Genomic DNA, 18,687 nt, shown 5'->3' on the forward strand with positions numbered 1-18,687 from the left:
CCAACCAAGATTTTCAGGCATCCATCCCCCGTCTCGTTAAGTCATTTATCTATGTTAAATTAATGTACCATTTTAAAACATAATGTCTCCACTTCTACAATAATCATTCCTCACACCTTCCTTAAGATATCCATCATTAGTCTAACCCACACAATCCACTCAAATATTCAGAATATCTCCCACTCACCAAGGCCTAGCTATGTCTAAGGCAGGGCCCAGAAACAATTCTAGACTATTGGCAGATTACAGCAAAGTTGTGAACTGAATAAAGCGACATCCCTGGGCTGTCTCAGGCCTTCAAAGCTCTGGTTGGTCTCCATAGGTCCTTCATTATTAAATTTGGTGATTGACTAAATGTAGAAATAAAGGAAGAGGAAGAAAAAAAAAAAAGATGAATGACCCAGGGCTAGATTTTGGAACTAATTCTGAAGCAAAGCTGCAATAGGATGGAAAACCAATACTATATATTTTGTGCTTTGTCGTATTTTTCTCACTGCCACTAAATAAGCTCTCTCTCAGAAACGTGAAAGAACATCAAAAACCCTGATCTGAACAGGGAGGGTCATAAAGTATTATTTGCTCAGAGGTCGAAAGAGTTCATTTATCATGTGAAGAATATAATGCAAATACTAAGGATTTGAAGCATACAGTATTTTTCCCTTAATGGTTTAAAATGCCAGTTGCTGGGACCACAGCGAGGCACTAATAGAGAATCTCTAAAAGCAGTTAGGTAAGTACTTGAGAGTCAAGTCTTTGATAGTACAAGGGAAAGGTCGCCAGAAGTCAAAGTCTGACAAAAATCAATGCTACTATGTAACTGGACAAGCTAAAGTTTGATAGCAGAGACACAAGCCAATGGATAAGAGGCCTGGTTTAGGTCTTAAACACCATCAATGGAAGATGATGAAGGTTTCAAGCCCTGAGGTGATAATGCTGAAGATTTAAAACAAAACAGGGACTTTCCTGGTGACACAGTGGTTAAGAATCCGCCTGCCAACGCAGGGGACACAGGTTCGAGCCCTGGTCTGGTAAGATCCCACATGCCATGGAGCAACTAAGCCTGTGCGCCACAACTACTGAGCCTGCACTCTAGAGCCTGTGCTCTGCAACAAGAGAAGCCACTGCAGTGAGAAGCCTGCGTACCACAACGAAGAGTAGCCCCTGCTCGCTGCAACTAGAGAAAGTCCGCACGCAGCGACAAAGACCCAACACAGCCAAAAATAAATAAATTAATTAAAAAGAATAAAACAAAACAAAAAAAGAAGCAATGTTTAAGTTTTAGCCATATTTTGGTTTTGGAATTGGCATGACAGCTCCTTTAGAAATGTTCAATAAATGATAAATAACTAGAAATAAGAAAGAATATTTAGAACCGTATAGCTATACAGATAATAAATGAAATGAAAAAACAGAGCAGGACACCCTCCTAAGAACACTAAGAAATGTATGAGATAAAAGTCATAGCCAAAAAAAAAAAAAAGAAAAACAACTATAGAAGCCATTTTAGATCCCTTAGGACACCTCCTTTTACCATCCACCCCATTCTTTCCACTTTTTACCTGAACCTCTTTACATATACAAATTATCACCACACAATTTTTGCAAACAAAGTTTGATGTGGTTTTGAGGCACTGAAGTAGAGATCAAAGATCTCAATGTTTCTATCATTCATGTTATTTTTTTAAAAAGTTATGCATGACATACTATCACCTTTATAATAACATCAAGGATAGCAAGGATTGTCCTTACATGCACAGAGATGGAATAGGGTCCTGGCATTGTTTCCTAGGTAGCATTATGTTTTCTCCATATTTTCTCTGTTACAAGCTACTCACTGTCCTCTTCAGCTTACTCTTATTCCTATTCAGGGCAACTCCAACCTCCTCATTCATTTCTATCCATTTACTAGCTCCTATCAGCTTATCCATGTTCTATGTCAACAAACTACCCCCTGTCTTTTGCCTTTCATATTAGTACACCTCCACCTCACCATTTTTTTTCTTTCATTGTCTCATTTCTAATCCACGAATATCTCTCAGTTGAATTTATCTCGGTATACTACACATGAATGGAAATGATTTTGCAAGTATAATTTATTTATAAAAAATTTAAAGAACTGGTGAATGTAACAAATCCATCTTTTTATCTCCATCACCATGCCACAACAGATCACTATCATCTCTTGTCTGGATACCTCCTCATTTTATCTCAAGCTTGGCTTTTCCTGAACAATCTGCTTCTCAGGACTTAGCTATCCATTCTCCTACTCCTTCAGCTTGATAAAAGCACTAACTGCTTCTTCTTGTTCCACAAGGCCACTCCCGCTGCTCTTCTATCACTAAAAAATCTCTTTGCAGTTCACATTACTCAAACCATTCCATCTGCAACACCTACCAGGTTCCAGAATCCTTCCCACCTTCTTTCCCCAAAGACTTCAATTCTACTTTGTCCCATATTCAGCCATTATCCTCAGTGACTGAGGTGCTGAAGAACTGCACGCTGACCTTCCTAAACTCCGAAAACCTTCATCTGCACTTCAGCCACCCACACATATATACTGAAAACAGATCATCAATTGGAAGTGCTGTACCACTAGGATTGTAACTTCAGAGATCTTTTTTTTTTTTAACCACAACTACTTTATTTTCTAGGTCTACACCTGCTCTTCACCTCCTTCTGGCTTCACTTATCTCCCTACACAGTTTAAACCTGTCCATCAGCCATTTTAATACTGCCCTCTCCAGAATATCATGACGTTCCATTTACATTCACCGTGCATCTCCCCAAAGAGAGACAACCTTCACCACCTGTTTCTTCCCCACCCACACACTAGGTGTTAAGCGCCACCAGAAACCTATGAAATCTTCTACAACTGACTTATTCTAAATACAACTCTCCATCTCATTGACTAATCCAAATCAGTTTCATATTTAAGTTCTTAATCTCATCAAACACTCGATCTCTTCCATAAAATTCCCTCAGATCACAACTTCTCCACCTGTAATCAAATCTTCTTTATAGCTTCTAACATGCTGTATCTTTTCATGTTACTTCTTGCCTTCAGTTTCGGAAAAAGAGTTGTTCCTCCTTCCTAAAATAAATTTAATACAGTTCCTATAGCCGATGCTTCCATATTCTCCCAACCCACTTAGCCCTTTAACCCTATGCACTCTGGTCTCCAAATTGCTCTCTTGAAGACCAAAAAACAATTCCATGACCAAATCCTATGACCCCAACACCCAAGTTCTTATCCTCTCTTTGGCAATGACACTTGAACTACCTCCTTTGATTTACATCACTGTAACACATGATTCTACTCTGGTCTCTGTAGTTGCTGCTTCTCTCTCCAGTGATTTCTAGTCCTCTTCTTAGCGCAAAGAGTGGGTATTTTTCCCAAGTTCTGTCCTGGAGCTATCTCCAATTCTCTCCCCCTCAGGGTTTCATCCCTTACCCTGTTTCTACATTTTCTATCCTCATATGGATATCTTCCCCCCCAGCTCCCCAAAATAATTTTTAAACCATCGCCTTCTGCTACAATCTAATTTATTCCTGAGAAATTAGAATATATAATTATTGCTTTTACACTAAATTCTTCAATTATTGCTTCAATTAACACCTCAATCATTAATCCAGATAATTTTACAGCCATCAGCGCCCTACCAAACCCAGAATTAGTAGCTTCAATTACCGACTCTATGTACACATTCCCAAATCTCCACTGGAACTCCTTCCCCAGCCGAAGCCAATATTTTTAACCCTAGCTAGATAACTCTCCTTAGATACTTCCACTGGTGCCTCACATACTGGTCAATGTGTCTTAAAACCAAAGTAGCCATTCTTCCCCACCAAAATGGTTCTGCTAATGGATCCAATAATTTCTTTTAACGGCACCACCATTCTCACAGTCATCCAAACTAAATGTCCTGGAGTTTCCCTTAACTTTTCTTTTTCTCTTTTTCTTCACTGTTTCCCAAAAGCCCATTTGCCATCAAATCCTTCAATTCTTTCTTTGAACTATTTCTTACATCAATCCCTTTCCTTTTATTCCCACTACCACTATCCCAACTTAGATTCTCAACACTTCACACTTCTGTCATAGTCTTCTGGTTACTAGGTTCTCCTCATTGCAAAAAACAGAGAAAAAAACAAAACAGGTCACCAGATTAGTATTCTTAAATGCACTCAGAAATCATCAGTGGCTCTCCACTACATACTGAGTCAAGTTAAAACTCTTTATATTTCCAAAAAGTAGAAACTACTCAATTTTCCAACAATCATGGAATGGATAAATACATTGTGGTATATTCACATAACGAACCCCACAGAGCAATGAAAAAGAATGAACTACTGCTGCACATATCATGGATGAATTTCACAGACATATGGTGAGCACAGGAAACCAGACACAGAAGTATGATTCCACTAATATGAAATTCAAAAACGGACAAAACTACTCTGTGTGATAGAGGTCAGAATAGTAGTTACTTTTGTTTGAAGGAGAGATCACCTTGGAGGGGACACATGAGGAAACCTTCTGGGATGTTGGGAATGTTCTTTGTATTGAACTGGGTGGTGATTACATCAATGTAAAGCTAAAAGAAAAAATTAACCTGTACTCTTAAGATTTGAGCATTCTTTTTTTTTTGAATTTTTATTATTTTTTTTATACAGCAGGTTCTTATTAGTTATCTATTTTATACATATTAAGTGTATATATGTCGATCCCAATCTCCCAATTCATACCACCACCACCACCACCCCACCCCCTCCACTTTCCCCCCTTGGAGAGCATTCTATATAAGTTATTTCTCAACAAATTTTTAAAAACCAGTTTGGTCTGGATTTTTAGATGTCTACTTTACAGCTTTATTTTCTCCTCCATTCATTCAACATGAACCCTAAATTACAGCTAATGTAGACCACCAATCCCTCAGCATATCCAGAATTTTTCTCATTGTCACTCATATCACTCCTTCTTCTTGGAATGCCAACCCTCATCATGCCTACTATAATCCTATTTATCCTTTAAGCTCTAAGCTACGTACCAATTCATCCACAAAGTTGAACCTGCCATAGTACTTCTGTCATAGACATATGTGTACACATTTTTGTCCCTGGATAAGCTCCTGAAGAATATGAACATGTTTATGTCATATATACATGTGTATCCTTCACACTGCCTACCACAGAACCTCGCACACAGTAAGTATACAAAAATATTTCCTGAATTAATAAATCCTGGCAGACCATCAAAAGCACCCTCCAATCTAAACCCTCCTTCTCAAACCTATCTATTGCTGTCTTCACTCACAATGCATTCCTCACCTTACATATTTAATCATTCAGCAAACAACTGCGGACCTACTACATGCAAGAAACTATAACTATCTATTCTAATCTACCCTACCAAACTACCCAAAGATGTAACCCAATTTCAGTTGCTGCCTTTTGACTCTTTCCCCAACTCTAATTTTCTAGTCATCTTCCCCTCCTCTCTCCATCCAGTCACATCCCACCCCCTCATTTCTAATCCTCCTGCTATCAAACTAATTCAAGCCCTTCTTAGTTTCTCCTGTAGCCTCCTAACTGGGCTTCTCACCTGCAAATACTCTACCACCACACTGCCCGCAATCTATCCTGTATGGTATAGCTATTGTCAGATTAAGGTATCTAATATACAGTCCTTGACTCAATTCTCTACTCAAAAGAGTTCAGTAGCTCTACGCGTGCTTTAAATCCTAGACTAACATATTTTAATCCTCACAGCAACCCTTGCCAGAAGGTATAATGATTATCAATTTCCTGATGAGAAAACTGAGGCTCAGGAAGGAAGTAATTCTCTCCATAATCATAGTGGAGGTAAATAGAAGGGACAAAACTAAAACCCAGCTTGTTTGCTTACCAAGCACAACACTATGTCACATCAAATACAAACTACTCAGCTTAGCTTTCAAGGCCATCCATTTTCAACCCAACCCCAACTGAGCCTTCCTATCTTTTATCAAAGTATGCCCTATTCATGAACTCTGTGTTCCAAACTACAGGTTATGATCAATTATTTAGTTCATCGTGAAATCAGTTTAATGAGTGACAGCCATCTTTTCTTTTTTTCTTTTTAGCCAAACAGAATAATAGAAAACATAGAGTGCATCCAACATGGTAAGGACAGTTATTGTTATTGAAACCTTTTGTTTTATACATATACACAAACATTCATACATGCCTACGTTTGGTCAAGGTATGACATGTTTTCCTTACTGTGGATCATAGTAAAAAAAATTAAAACCAAAAAAAAAAAAAATTAAAACCAACTCACTATTCCTCACATCTCCTTGGCTTCTCGCCTCCATGCTTTTGCTTTTGCTAATCCCTTGGGTTGGAATGCTTTCTAATAATTTCTGCCAGTCAGAATCCTGTCCATCCCTTCAAAGACTAGCTAAAATGCCACTTCCATGCTACTAAATGCAGTCCCAGGTTTTCCCCTAATCAAATGTTTTTTCCCACCTTTTAACTTAAGTAACATTATTTTTCTCATAATACATTTGTGATCATAGTGTAGTTATTTGTGCTCAAGTCCAGCCCCTCTATTAGAATATAAATCCCAAAGGATGTATCTCTGACTGCATCTAACAGTGCTTGTGCATAGAACAAATGTGCATTACCTGTTGACTAAAAAAACTCATCCTATTATTTTCTGAAACCTCAGTTATAAATTAACATCATAAATAATTTCCACTACATTCCAAACTTCTGAAACTCTCATCCTTCAAACAGTCTTACCATCTTCCTCCCCAAATTAGCCATTTCCAATCCTCTACCTTCAATCTTCCCTTGCTTTCCTCTAATCATAACCTGTCATATATCAATAACCTTTTTCTTCTTTCAGAATCATACTTCCCACCAAATAACACCTTTCCTTCTCCAATGCTTATCTTGCACTTTATTCTTAGTTCTCTAACATCCATAATGATAGGTTTTATACTCTTTAAACAGATATTTCTTTCATTTTCTCTTCAACTAGACTTCAGTTATTTCAATTCATTTATGGTATACATATTTTTGTCAGCCCCATTAAACCCTTTGTAGAAAAAGGTAGGTTATGAATAAACAAACTGAAACAAACAAAACATATAGATAATTTAGATAAATTACCTCAGATACTTTCTCATTCATTCATTTATTTATTCAACAAGCATGTGTCTACTGGACACATGTCCTCAATTCTCTTGTCTATTCCATCCTGTAATTCAGAAAGCAACTTTGAGAAAAGCATGCAGGAAACAGAGCCGAGTTGACTCATACTCTTCACTCACAGAGACCAAGTCATTTGTGGGGTACAGGGTCAAAAAAGGAAAAACTACAAGTTATACTAGACATAGACGGAAATAGAGCTGCCCCCCGCCACCAGTTGTTTCAGGGGGCTCAAAATCTACCCAGCAAAGGTGAATTTGAAAAGGAACCAACCAGTAGGAGTAGCTAAAATGAAATAGGCAGAAAGCCTTCAGACAAAAATAGATCCAGACTCTAGGTTCATTCTAGGGCTGCAAGAGAAATTTGGAGCAATTTAGTTCCTCTCCTGAGATCCCTAAGAAATCCTTTCAAATATCCAGCTAAAGTACGGTACACTTAAATCCTTTCCCCAAACCTTAGCCAATACTCATTTCTCCATTCTCTGAACTCCTATAGCACTTACTGTCTGTAAAACTCATGTGGGAACTTAATCATAAACTACCTTGTTCACCGTAATGAACTGTTAACAGAGCCAGAATTTATTTACATATTAAAATCAGTGTGGTCCTCTTTAAAATAGTTACCTTGAGAGGCTACCACTTATTTATTCACTCCATCTACCCAACCATCTGATGCATTTAACCAAAATTCATCTAGTACCTAACTAACTACATGTGAAGCTATTGCCACTGTTCAAAATATTTCCAAATTCCTCTTTGGGAGTACTTTCCAAAGTTAGTTAATAAGTCAATCAAGAAAATAATCCCGGGCTTCCCTGGTGGCACAGTGGTTGAGAATCCGCCTGCCAATGCAGAGGACATGGGTTCAAGCCCTGGTCTGGGAAGATCCCACATGCCGCGGGGCAACTAAGCCCACGCGCCACAACTACTGAGCCTGCGCTCTAGAGCCCGTGTGCCACAACTACTGAGCCTGTGCTCTAGAGCCCGTGTGCCACAACTACTGAGCCTGCACTCTAGAGCCCATGAGCCGCAACTACTGAAGCCCGCGCACCTAGAGCCCGTACTCTGCAATAAGAGAAGCCACTGCAGTGAGAAGCCTGTGCACCGCGACGAAGAGTAGCCCCTGCTCGCCACAACTAGAGAAAGCCTGCACGCAGCAACGAAGACGCAATGCAGCCAAAAATAAATAATTAATTAATTAAAAAAAAAAAATCATCCCCATTTCTGTGACTAACTAAATTTAAACCAAAACTATTCTTTATTCACGTTACTTGATACTGACAGATCTTCAACATTTCTAAAAATCACATCTTTCAAACTAAAAAGATTTGTCACCAATGAGACCATTCAGAATAACATTATGCCTTGCATTACTTGTAACTGTGCCATCCTAGAGGGATTATGAACTCCTAGAGAATAGGGACCATGTTTTACTCACCTTTATAGACTCCCTCCCCTCAAGAGCACACAATAGGTACTCAATATATAAGTAAACTGTATATAATGTGCTAGACGATAAATCAGAAAAGGTGTTCGAAAAATGTTTTGAACACTAGTACTGAAAGTGACTACCAAAATACAAAAATTCTCATTTGGAGGTACTGTACACTTTTGATACTTGTTTTAAAAAATCAATTTTCTGAAAGAACTGAGGATTGTGGGAGAGAATGGAGGATTGTGGGAGAGATGGGAGGAATGTGGGAGAGAAACAATTGTGGGAGGGAAAGAACTGTGGAATATAATAGGGAATTTGGAGAAAGAATGGGTAATTTTGTAAAAGAAGGGGTAATTTTGTGAAAGAAGGGGTAATTGTGATAGAGTGGCAAGAAAGGTAATTTTGGGATACATGCGGAGTTGTAAGAGATGCAGATTCTGGGAGGAAAAAGAATAGTGGAAGGGACAGGGAATTTTAGGAAAGAATGGAGAATTGTGGGGAAAACGCAGACTGTGGGAGAGCCAGGGAACTGTGGGGAAAAAAGAAAAAAATCAATTTTCTGAAATCTTACACTGTTATAGAATTACTTCACAAATGTCTTTCTCTCCCTAAAAGAATAAAAATACCATAAGTTCCTTGAGGGAAGAAACTTCATCTAACACTTTTTTATTATTCTAAAAACAAATTAAATCAGACAGATTCTTAAAACAGCTAAAGATCTCTAAACAGTCATTTAGGCCTAAGGTAAGAAAATCCAAATTAAACCAGCCCCCAGCTCCAGACCAGATTTACTCAGATTAAACTAGCCTCAGATTAGAAGAGAACCTTTGGTCCCACCCATTAGGTGTTTCTGCAGGATAGTTCCAGTTCCATTCTAATCCATTCTGCCTTCCCTTATATCTAAAGGCCTTCCCCAGTCAGATATCCCTTTGTCCTTCACTATCTCAAATACATACATACACACACACACACACACACACACAATTTTGTCTGCAATACCTCCATAGTGCTCAGCAATTTCACACAGTCCCACCACCATCAGTAATGGTGAACACTACTTTCTATCAAGCATTCAACAAGTACTTACTAAGCACTTAAGAATCAAGCTGGGACTTCCCCGGTGGCACAGTGGTTAAGAATCCGCCTGCCAATGCAGGGGACACGGGTTTGATCTCTGGTCCAGGAAGATCCCACATGCCACGGAGCAACTAAGCCCGTGCGCCACAACTACTGAGCCCATGTACCACAACTACTGAAGCCCATGAGCCTAGAGCCCACGCTCCGCAACAAGAGGAGCCATCACAATGAGAGAGGCTGAGCACCACAAGGAAGAGTAGCCCCCGCTCGCCACAACTACAGAAAGCCCACACACAGCAACAAAGACCCAACACAGCCAAAAATTAATTAATTGATTGAAAAAAAAAAAGCTGTTGTGAGTTTTCCCAGAGATTAAGGAAAGTCTCCGCTTTAGAGCAGGTTACAATCTAGCTACCATTTGTAAAACAAAGAGAAATAATTCTCATAAACTAATACAAGATTTAGCACTATATAATCAACATGCGAATGCTGCTCTTATTCAAAGTAAGGAAGATTCTCAAGAGGTGGGGTTACTTAAACAAGACTCTTGAAAAGAGGAGCAACATCTTTCTATACTCCCAATATCTGTCACCCTGACTCAGGGACGTTGCACCTCATACCAAATTTCAAAAACCAATATTTTATGAATCTATCATAATACATGAGCAGCATGCTCTTTTCCACCATATTCCCAACTTATTAGTGACTTAAATATGCTAATTTCCTTAAAGACTGCCACAAATCTGTCTCACCACTGTAAAAATCTCCTTCACAGTCAACCATATCAAAATGTCCTCAGAATTCTTTACCTTTTCTTCAGCCTCCCACAAAATTATCACCATCTCCATCATACCCTGTCCCTCATCCTTCTCTCCGTCTTATCAAATTTCCCCATCCCTCCCTCTCTCCTCCACAAAGAAGAAACACATATTCATACCAATCCATTCCTTCCTTAACATAAGAATTGTCACAGAAGCCTGGAAAGAACAATCAAGGATCATTTTAATCCATTCCCAGATTCCCCACACTAAAACTCTCCTGAAGACTGTCAAAGAATTCTGCACAGTTGACCTGGTAACTACTTCCAAGATGAACAACTATCACTGCCAAGCAACTTCTCCTCACCTCTAACCAGCGACACTTAACGCTGCAAAGATGCTATTTCCTACAACCTAGTCTTTCCTAAAGGTCCATCCATCAAACTTCCCTTAATCATATCACCCAGTTTTTCCAGTCTAATTTTAAATATTTTTCTTTAAGAATATTTAAGATATAAAGACATCAAATTAAAAAGCTAAAATAGTAACTATCAAAGTTTGAAAAGGAGAAAAGGTATAATGACAGTGACACAAATCCTTTCCACTCATAGTAAGAAGTCTCTTGACTCCTTTTTTAACATCATTTTGATCAATCAAGAAATAAGAGTACATGCATATTACTTGGAGACCTAGAGAAAAGCATGATAAGGATTATAAAAATTAATGATTAAAAGTAGTCTCTGGAAAGTGGGACTGCAATGGACAGGTGAGACAGGGGTTATTGCTTTTCATTATAAGCTCCCTCAGGACAATTTTTTAAATTACGTACATGTATCATTTCATATAATTTAAAGGAGAGAAAAATAATGATATATTTTATTTAAATCCATTAAACTTACAAAAATTAAAAGAACTGATAATATACAGTGCCAAAGAGGGGGAGGAAAACAGACCTCTTCATACTATGATGACAATAAAAATGGGTACATGCTACTATGTAATATATTGAAGCCCTTAAAAAGAACGAATAACTCCAAATGTACTGACATGGAAAGTTTTCCAAACCTTTTAAAAATAATCCTGGATTATTTCTATAAGAAAAATTTTAATAAAAGCCCCTATGTACTCAAATGCTAAATTATTCTCCTTTAGAGTTATTTGCTGAAAGAATGAATGACTGAATTTTCCCATCCCTCCCCCAAATTTCTGTCTTCGCCTTTAATCCCTCCACCCTCTATATCCATAAAAGGGTTTTTCATACTACCCTCTCTTCAGTTTAATTAATTAACATAACAATGTGATGTGTATATAGTCTTTCTTAATAATATAAAAGGTGCCTAATTTTCAGATACATTTTAAGGGTATGGTTCTAGCCCAGAGTTCCCTCTTCAAAATCCAGTCTGGTGTGAGCTCAGCAAACCCAAAAGCCTGGGTACATTTCCTGATAGGGAAATGCTAGTACTCCCTCCAACCTGGCTCTAGAATCATCCAGTCTCTTCAGGTTCTCCTAGACCTCAAAACAACCAGTCCTGACCTCCTTGCAACTTAAGACCAAAACAGATATCCTAATCCTCCATTCTGCAGGCCCACACTTTGTAGGCTGATGTATTTTCTTCAATACCACCATGCCTCAGTGAGAGTATCCATTCAGGGACAGCGAATGGCAAAAGATCTCCCACCAGCCCCAGGGTTATGGAACTAATCCAGTCAGTTAGACTAATCTGAGCTACAAATCGAGTCTCCAAAGAAGGGCCACCAAGCATGGATTCTCCCCACCATTAATTATAACCCTGTGTACTGCAACCCAAGCTGCATAATATGGCAACAGTTCTCTTGGACCAGATAAGCTGGGCAGTGAAGAAAACCGCCAAGTCAAGTAATTTCCATTCCAGCATCTGCCAGCATAGAGTTCACCCAGCCTCTGGTAAGTGATAATATTTCAAAATTGCTAAAATCTAAACTCCATGGCCTAGAGAATCCCTGTAGGCCAGGCATTTTCTTAAGGTCTGCTTTAGAGATTCTCATATTCACTCGTGCAGGTCTAAAATGTCTCAGACCAAACGACAGCCTAAGGTCTAATTATCAGTGACCCCAACCACTGCCGGTACCCGCACTTACCGAATGTCATCTACAGAAGAGCCCAAACAGGTTCGGAACTAGGCCATCCTGGCCCATCTGGAATAACTCTTTAGTCCTTGGGCCAACACTTATTAATTCTGCTACATCTGTCTATTCTATCATGCATTCTCTTCATATTCTCCAGTATTTAGCACTCCCTCTTGCTTCAAACCTACCCTTTCTATTCAGGGAAACTCCTTATATCCCTTCTTTTCTTTCCTTAGAAACGCTTCAGTTCTTTCCACAACGAAATACCTAATGTATCTGCACAATGAACACCCCCCCAGAATCCTCAAGACTCCTCCACAGCCACCCCCTGCATTCCTCCACCTACCCGGCATCTTTCCCTCCGGGCTCTCTCCTAGTGCACGCTCCCACTACGTTTCCTGCAAGGATTCTCTTTTCTCCAACCCCTGCCCTTCCCTTCTCCCAAAGAACACATTCAGGCAGCAACAGTGACTGAGGCCTGCGGTGCATAAAGCACTGCACCAGGCATGGTGATCAGAGACCTGGTGTCTTCCTAAGCTTTTCACACCCACACCCAGCACCCTCTGGCCACCCTGTGCAACCATCCCACCTCCTTCCCTACCTCTGACACCCGCCTCAGGCCTCGGAAGCCGCCTTCTCGCTTCAGCCACCCCCGTCATTATCCTTTCTCAACCCCCCAACCCAAGGCAGCAGCTCCCACCCCTGCGCCTTTCTCCTCTTCCTCCCCCTCCTCCTCCTCCTCTTCCTCCTTCTCTTCCTCCTCCCAGAGCAGTAGAGACGCAGACATGCCGCGGCTAGAGCGCCGCCGCGGTCGCCGCCACTGCCGGCGCGGTGCATTGTGGGAAGCCCCGCACAAGGGGAAGCGCTCGGCGGCTCCGGCTCTCCATGGGCCGGCGACCAGGCTGGGAAGACCCAGCGTGGCTTCGATTCCGGCGCCTGCGTGTCAACAGCCCAGTGTGGCCGGGGAAGCTGGCCCTGAGCCGCGGGGTCCCTTCGGGCTGGGCCTGGGAGGAAGGCAATTTGAAAAAGACCAGAACTGAGGAAATGTCTATGAGACGGGGGTCCGCCTTCAGCTTTAATCAGTGCTTATCGCTCTGAGAAGTGGAGGACTCGGTGGCCGGGTGCATTTCAGGCTCGGGGCAAAGGAAGGGGCGGGAACCTAAGTGAAAGGTTATCTTTCAGAATCTTTTGGCTTTTTCGTTTCTCCTCTCTTCCCCAGTCCTCTCCCCTGCGACCTCCAGTCGTTGACCACCACCCTCCCAAATGCTACCTTTTCCGGAAGCGGCAACACAGCGCTCTTGAAACTAGCAAACCCGGTTAAGTGTCTGCAACCATATGCAGGGTGTGAGCATAGAGAAAGATCAAGAAATCCGGCCCTGGACCCTGTTGCGCAAGATCTTGCATGGTATTTCCCCCTCACTTCACCAGGGGCCCAAACCTTCTCAGTCTGTATGGCAAAAGACATGGTTATGGTCTATGTGGAACTGGAATTGAACAATTAATGTCTCAACACTTGGAGGCCCTTTAAGTGACCTTAGCCAAACCGTGACCTCCTTAATGGTGCCTTCATTCAACTAACATTTATTGGGCGCCCTGAGGTGCTTATGCATACTGCGATGGCTTACAATTTCTCATCTTTGTGTCCGCACCCTAGCACAAGGTCAGCCATGTAACATAGATGCTCAGTGAATGTTGAGTGATTATGAGCATCAGAAACGTACCATGGGATGAACACCTTCATTAAGATTTCTTCATAATAGTCTGAAGATTTATTTAGCATCTCTCTGCAATACTTAAACATAACCTCTGAGAGGCGAGGGAAAGGAAAGGCATTAAAATATCTATATAACCATTTCTGGAGTTCTTCTTCCCTTATCCACACCCACCTTTCCACCCCTTGCCAACTGAATCTTCATTTGAATTGTGCTTTTTGGCAAAATTCCAAATTCCTGCATTATGCACTTGTGATGGCACTGAATTAGGTTAGTGTCTGCAAGGTTAATGTTCCCCCAGGCATTAACCTTAGTAAATTGTGATGCCTGTTTAGAAATAGAAGAAGCCCAGAGGTTCAGCTTAATTTAGCCACGGGTAACCAAGAAGAGCAAGGGTAAACTACAGCTCCACAATCACCTCTCCATTAAAACATATAAATTTTAATAAGATGACAGTGCAGGGGCTTCCCTGGTGGCGCAGTGGTTGAGAGTCCGCCTGCCGATGCAGAGGACACGGGTTTGTGCCCTGGTCCAGGAAGATCCCACATGCCGCGGAGCGGCTGGGCCCGTGAGCCATGGCCGCTGAGCCTGCGCGTCCGGAGCCTGTGCTCCGCAACGGGAGAGGCCACAACAAGTGAGAGGCCCGTGTACCGCAAAAAAAAAAAAAAAATGACAGTGCATATTCTGAATGCTAATTGCAAAAAAACATTGATACAAGCTAGAGCAAGGGACAGTTATCTGGAGGACAGCCTTCTGGCAACTTCTAGCATCTGCAATGGCATCAAATTCAGATGTTAAAAAAAAAAAAACAAACACCTCTGACAGCAAAGAGGCAGACTCTGAATATTAGGTAATAGGAAAACTAATAACTGAAAAGGGTTGAAGTCCTGGAGATTACACCCAGTGGGCTGAGGTTGATTGGTTTATCATCAGGAATAGATCTAGTTCTCTGCTCAGCACCATAACTAAGAAACAACAGAGGAACAACTGTCTTAACATGGTCAGAATAAAGAGCACTAAAGAGATAGTGACAGCAGAAGTGATGACTGGGAGCAAGTTTAAGCCTTTGGTAGGTTAAACTTCTGGAACTATTTCTCAGGCCCAGTTTGCCTCCTTCATGCTCCTCTTGCTCACCTCCCCAACACCAGTCCTAGGCATTCAGCCTACTTTCCTTTCCTTTATTTTTTAAAATTTTTATTTTGAAATAAAGATTCACAAGAAATTGCAAAAATAGTACAGAATCCCATTTACCCTTCATCCAGTTTCCCCCCATGGTAATATCTTATAAAGTTTTAATAAGATATCAAAACCAGGAAATTGACAATGATACATTATCGTTAACTAGACTACAGAACTTAGTTTTTACCATTTTTTAAAAAACACTTGTGTGTGTGTGCACGTGAAATTTTATTCCAGGTATCATTTGTGTAACCACTACAACCAGGATATGAAACTGTTCCATCATCACAAAAAAACTCCCTCATGCCACCTACCTTTTTGTATTCACAAATCTACCTCCGCTTCTAACCCCCCTACTCTATCCTTGCCCCATAGTAAGCACTAATCTGTTTTTCATTTCTGTAGTTACGTCATTTCAAGAATGTTATATAAATGGAATCATAGAGCATGTAAACTTACGATGTTTTTACCTAAACATAATGCCCTTGAGTCCCATCCCTGTTGTGACAGGTATCAAACATTCATTCCTTTTGATTGCTGAGCAGTATTCCATTGTATGGCTGTACCAAGATTTGTTCATCCATTCCCCAGGTGAGGTACATATGGGTTGTTTCCAATCTTTTTACTATTACAAATAAAACTGCTATGAAAATTTGTGTACAGGTTTTTGTGTGAACTTAAATTTTCATTTCTCTGGAATAGATACCTAAGATTATGATTGACAGGTCATATAGTAAGTGCATATTTAATTTCTGAAGAAACTGCCAAACTTTTCCAGAGTGGCTATATCACTTTACATTCCCACCAACAATGTATGAGAGGTCCAGTTTCTCCCCATCCTCACCAGCACTTGGTATTATCACTCTTTTTTATGTTAGCTATTTTAATAATGTAGTGGTATCTCATTGTGGTTCTCTCCCTTTTAAAAAGAGGTTCTCTCTCCCCATAGCTGGTTCCTGCATAGGATGCATGCTATCTCTCTAACTCCTACTTTCCATGTGTGTTTTTAAACAAGCTCACAGGCCCCTTTTGTTGAAGGATTTCATTACATATCACTGCAGAGAAACACAACTCTTGCTTTACAAGCTATAACTTTACAACTCAAGTTATAAAGTTTCTTGAAATATTAAGTACATATAGCTTATGTCTTTTTTTGACACCCTTTTTGAGATGGCTCCAGGAAACATCTATTAAGCAGGTGTAGAAATTTCTTTTGGGAAGTGGTACACATAAGCTGCTCAGGATGCAGTGCACAGGTGGCAAACTTAAATGCCTAACAAGCCAAGCAAAAGAGCCAGGCGGCTCAAGCCAGTCTAAAGGGCGTAGACATTACTCATTTCCCAGTGAGAATGTGAAGAACAGGAAATCAAGAGAAATCAGGAATCTGAACTTTGGGGTGAGCTCTCCCTAATATTAATGTTGACAAGTAACACTTAAATTTCTGTAAAACAGGAAAGCATGTTAGACAAAACATGTCTGTGGGTCAGATTCAGCCTACAGCCACCAGTCTATCTTATCTGATTAGGCCTAACCTGTGGAAGGCTGGCACCACTGCTCCAACTGGTGGGATTTCCAGGGCTTCTTTCCTCTCCTCTGGCTCTGGAATGAGTTCTCTTCAGTCTTGGCCCTCTGGCTTCTTTAGGAGAGGAATGTACTTCCATCTCTCTTCCCCAAAGACTTCACCAGGTCTTCAGAACCTCCTGTATTAACCGTCTTCCAAGCTTCCTGGACTTTTCAGGCTCAGGAGGATGGGGAAGTACTATATTCTCTTCCCATGTGGTTGCCTGCAGCATGAGCCATTTGTCAAGGCTGCCTCTACCTTAAGGAGAAACTTGGCTTTTTTGCAAAGCTCTAAATTCATAGACTTGTCAGAGATAGGTCCACAGGAGCCTGATCCACTTTATCTTGTCATTCCCACTCCACCCAGAGAAACATGGCTTTTCCTGTTCCTGTGGGCCATCTTTTCGTAGGATACCTCTCCCTCAGTTTCTGCTTCAGATCTGAAGGGCACTTCCAGATCACTGATATATTCTAAAACTAATGACCAAAATGTGGACACAACTCAAGCATCCATCAACAGATGAACAGATAAAGAATATGTGGTATATACATACAATGGAATCTTTCTTTTTTTTCAATCTTTATTGGATTATAATTGCTTTACAATGTTGTGTTAGTTTCTGCTGTACAACAAAGTGAATCAGCTATATGTATACATATATCCCCATATCTCCTCCCTCTGGAGCCTCCCTCCCAACCTCCCTATCCCACCCCTCTAGGTCGTCTCAAAGCACCGAGCTGATCTCCCCGTGCTATGCAGCAGCTTCCCACTACCCATCCATTTTACATTTGATAGTGTATATATGTCCATGCTATTCTCTCACTTCATCCCAGCTTCCCCTTCCCCCCCACCCCCGTGTCCTCAAGTCCATTCTCTACATCTACATCTTTATTCCTGCCCTGCCACTAGGTTCACCAGTACCATTTTTTTAGTTTCCATATATGTGCACTAGCATATGGTATTTGCTTTTCTCTTTTGACTTACTTCACTCTGTGTGACAGACTCTAGGTCCATTCACCTCATTACGAATAACTCAATTTTGTTCCTTTTTATGGCTGAGTAATATTCCATTGCATATATGTGCCACATCTTCTTTACCATACAATGGAATCTTATTGAGCCTTTATTTTTTTTTTATAAATTTATTTTATTATTATTACTATTATTTTTGGCTGCATTGGGTCTTCGTTGCTGCACGTGGTCTTTTCTCTAGTTGCAGAGAGCAGGGCTACTATTTGTTGCGGTGCGCAGGCTTCTCGTTGCAGTGACCTCTCTTGTTGTGGAACACAGGCTCTAGGCACATGGGCTTCAGTAGTTGTGACACATGGGCTCAGTAGTTGTGGCTCGCAGGCTCTAGAGCGCAGGCTCAGTAGTTGTGGTGCACGGGCTTCGTTGCTCCACGGCATGTGGGATCTTCCCAGGGCTCGACCCGTGTCCCCTGCATTGGCAGGCAGATTCTTAACCACTGTGCCACCAGAGAAGTCCTTATTCAGCCTTTAAAAGGAAGGAAATCTTGCCATTTGTAACAACATGGATGAACCTGGAGGACATCGTGCTAAGTGAAGTAAGCCCAAGAGAGAAAGACAAACACTGCATGATTCTACTTGTATGAGGTATCCAATATAGTCAAACCCATAGAAGCAGAGAATACAATAGTGGTTACTAGAGG

General features: G+C 40.8%; 1 protein-coding gene across 2 annotated transcripts in view; it reads right to left on the minus strand.

The window, feature by feature from the left end:
* Positions 1-12,846, minus strand: part of ZNF148 (zinc finger protein 148) — a 126,364-nt gene extending 113,518 nt beyond the window's left edge. Inside the window, exon 1 of one of the 2 annotated variants that reach the window (XM_024754738.1) lies at positions 7,153-7,177. The gene's annotated coding sequence lies outside the window, so the exon portion shown is untranslated. Of the gene's footprint in view, positions 1-7,152; positions 7,178-12,578 lie in introns of those variants that run through there. The other variant, XM_024754737.1, reaches the window with a different exon arrangement.
* Positions 12,847-18,687: the final 5,841 nt, after the last annotated feature.

Source organism: Neophocaena asiaeorientalis, unplaced genomic scaffold (assembly GCF_003031525.2).
Source record: "Neophocaena asiaeorientalis asiaeorientalis breed wild unplaced genomic scaffold, Neophocaena_asiaeorientalis_V1.1 scaffold423, whole genome shotgun sequence".
Lineage (NCBI taxonomy): Eukaryota > Metazoa > Chordata > Mammalia > Artiodactyla > Phocoenidae > Neophocaena > Neophocaena asiaeorientalis.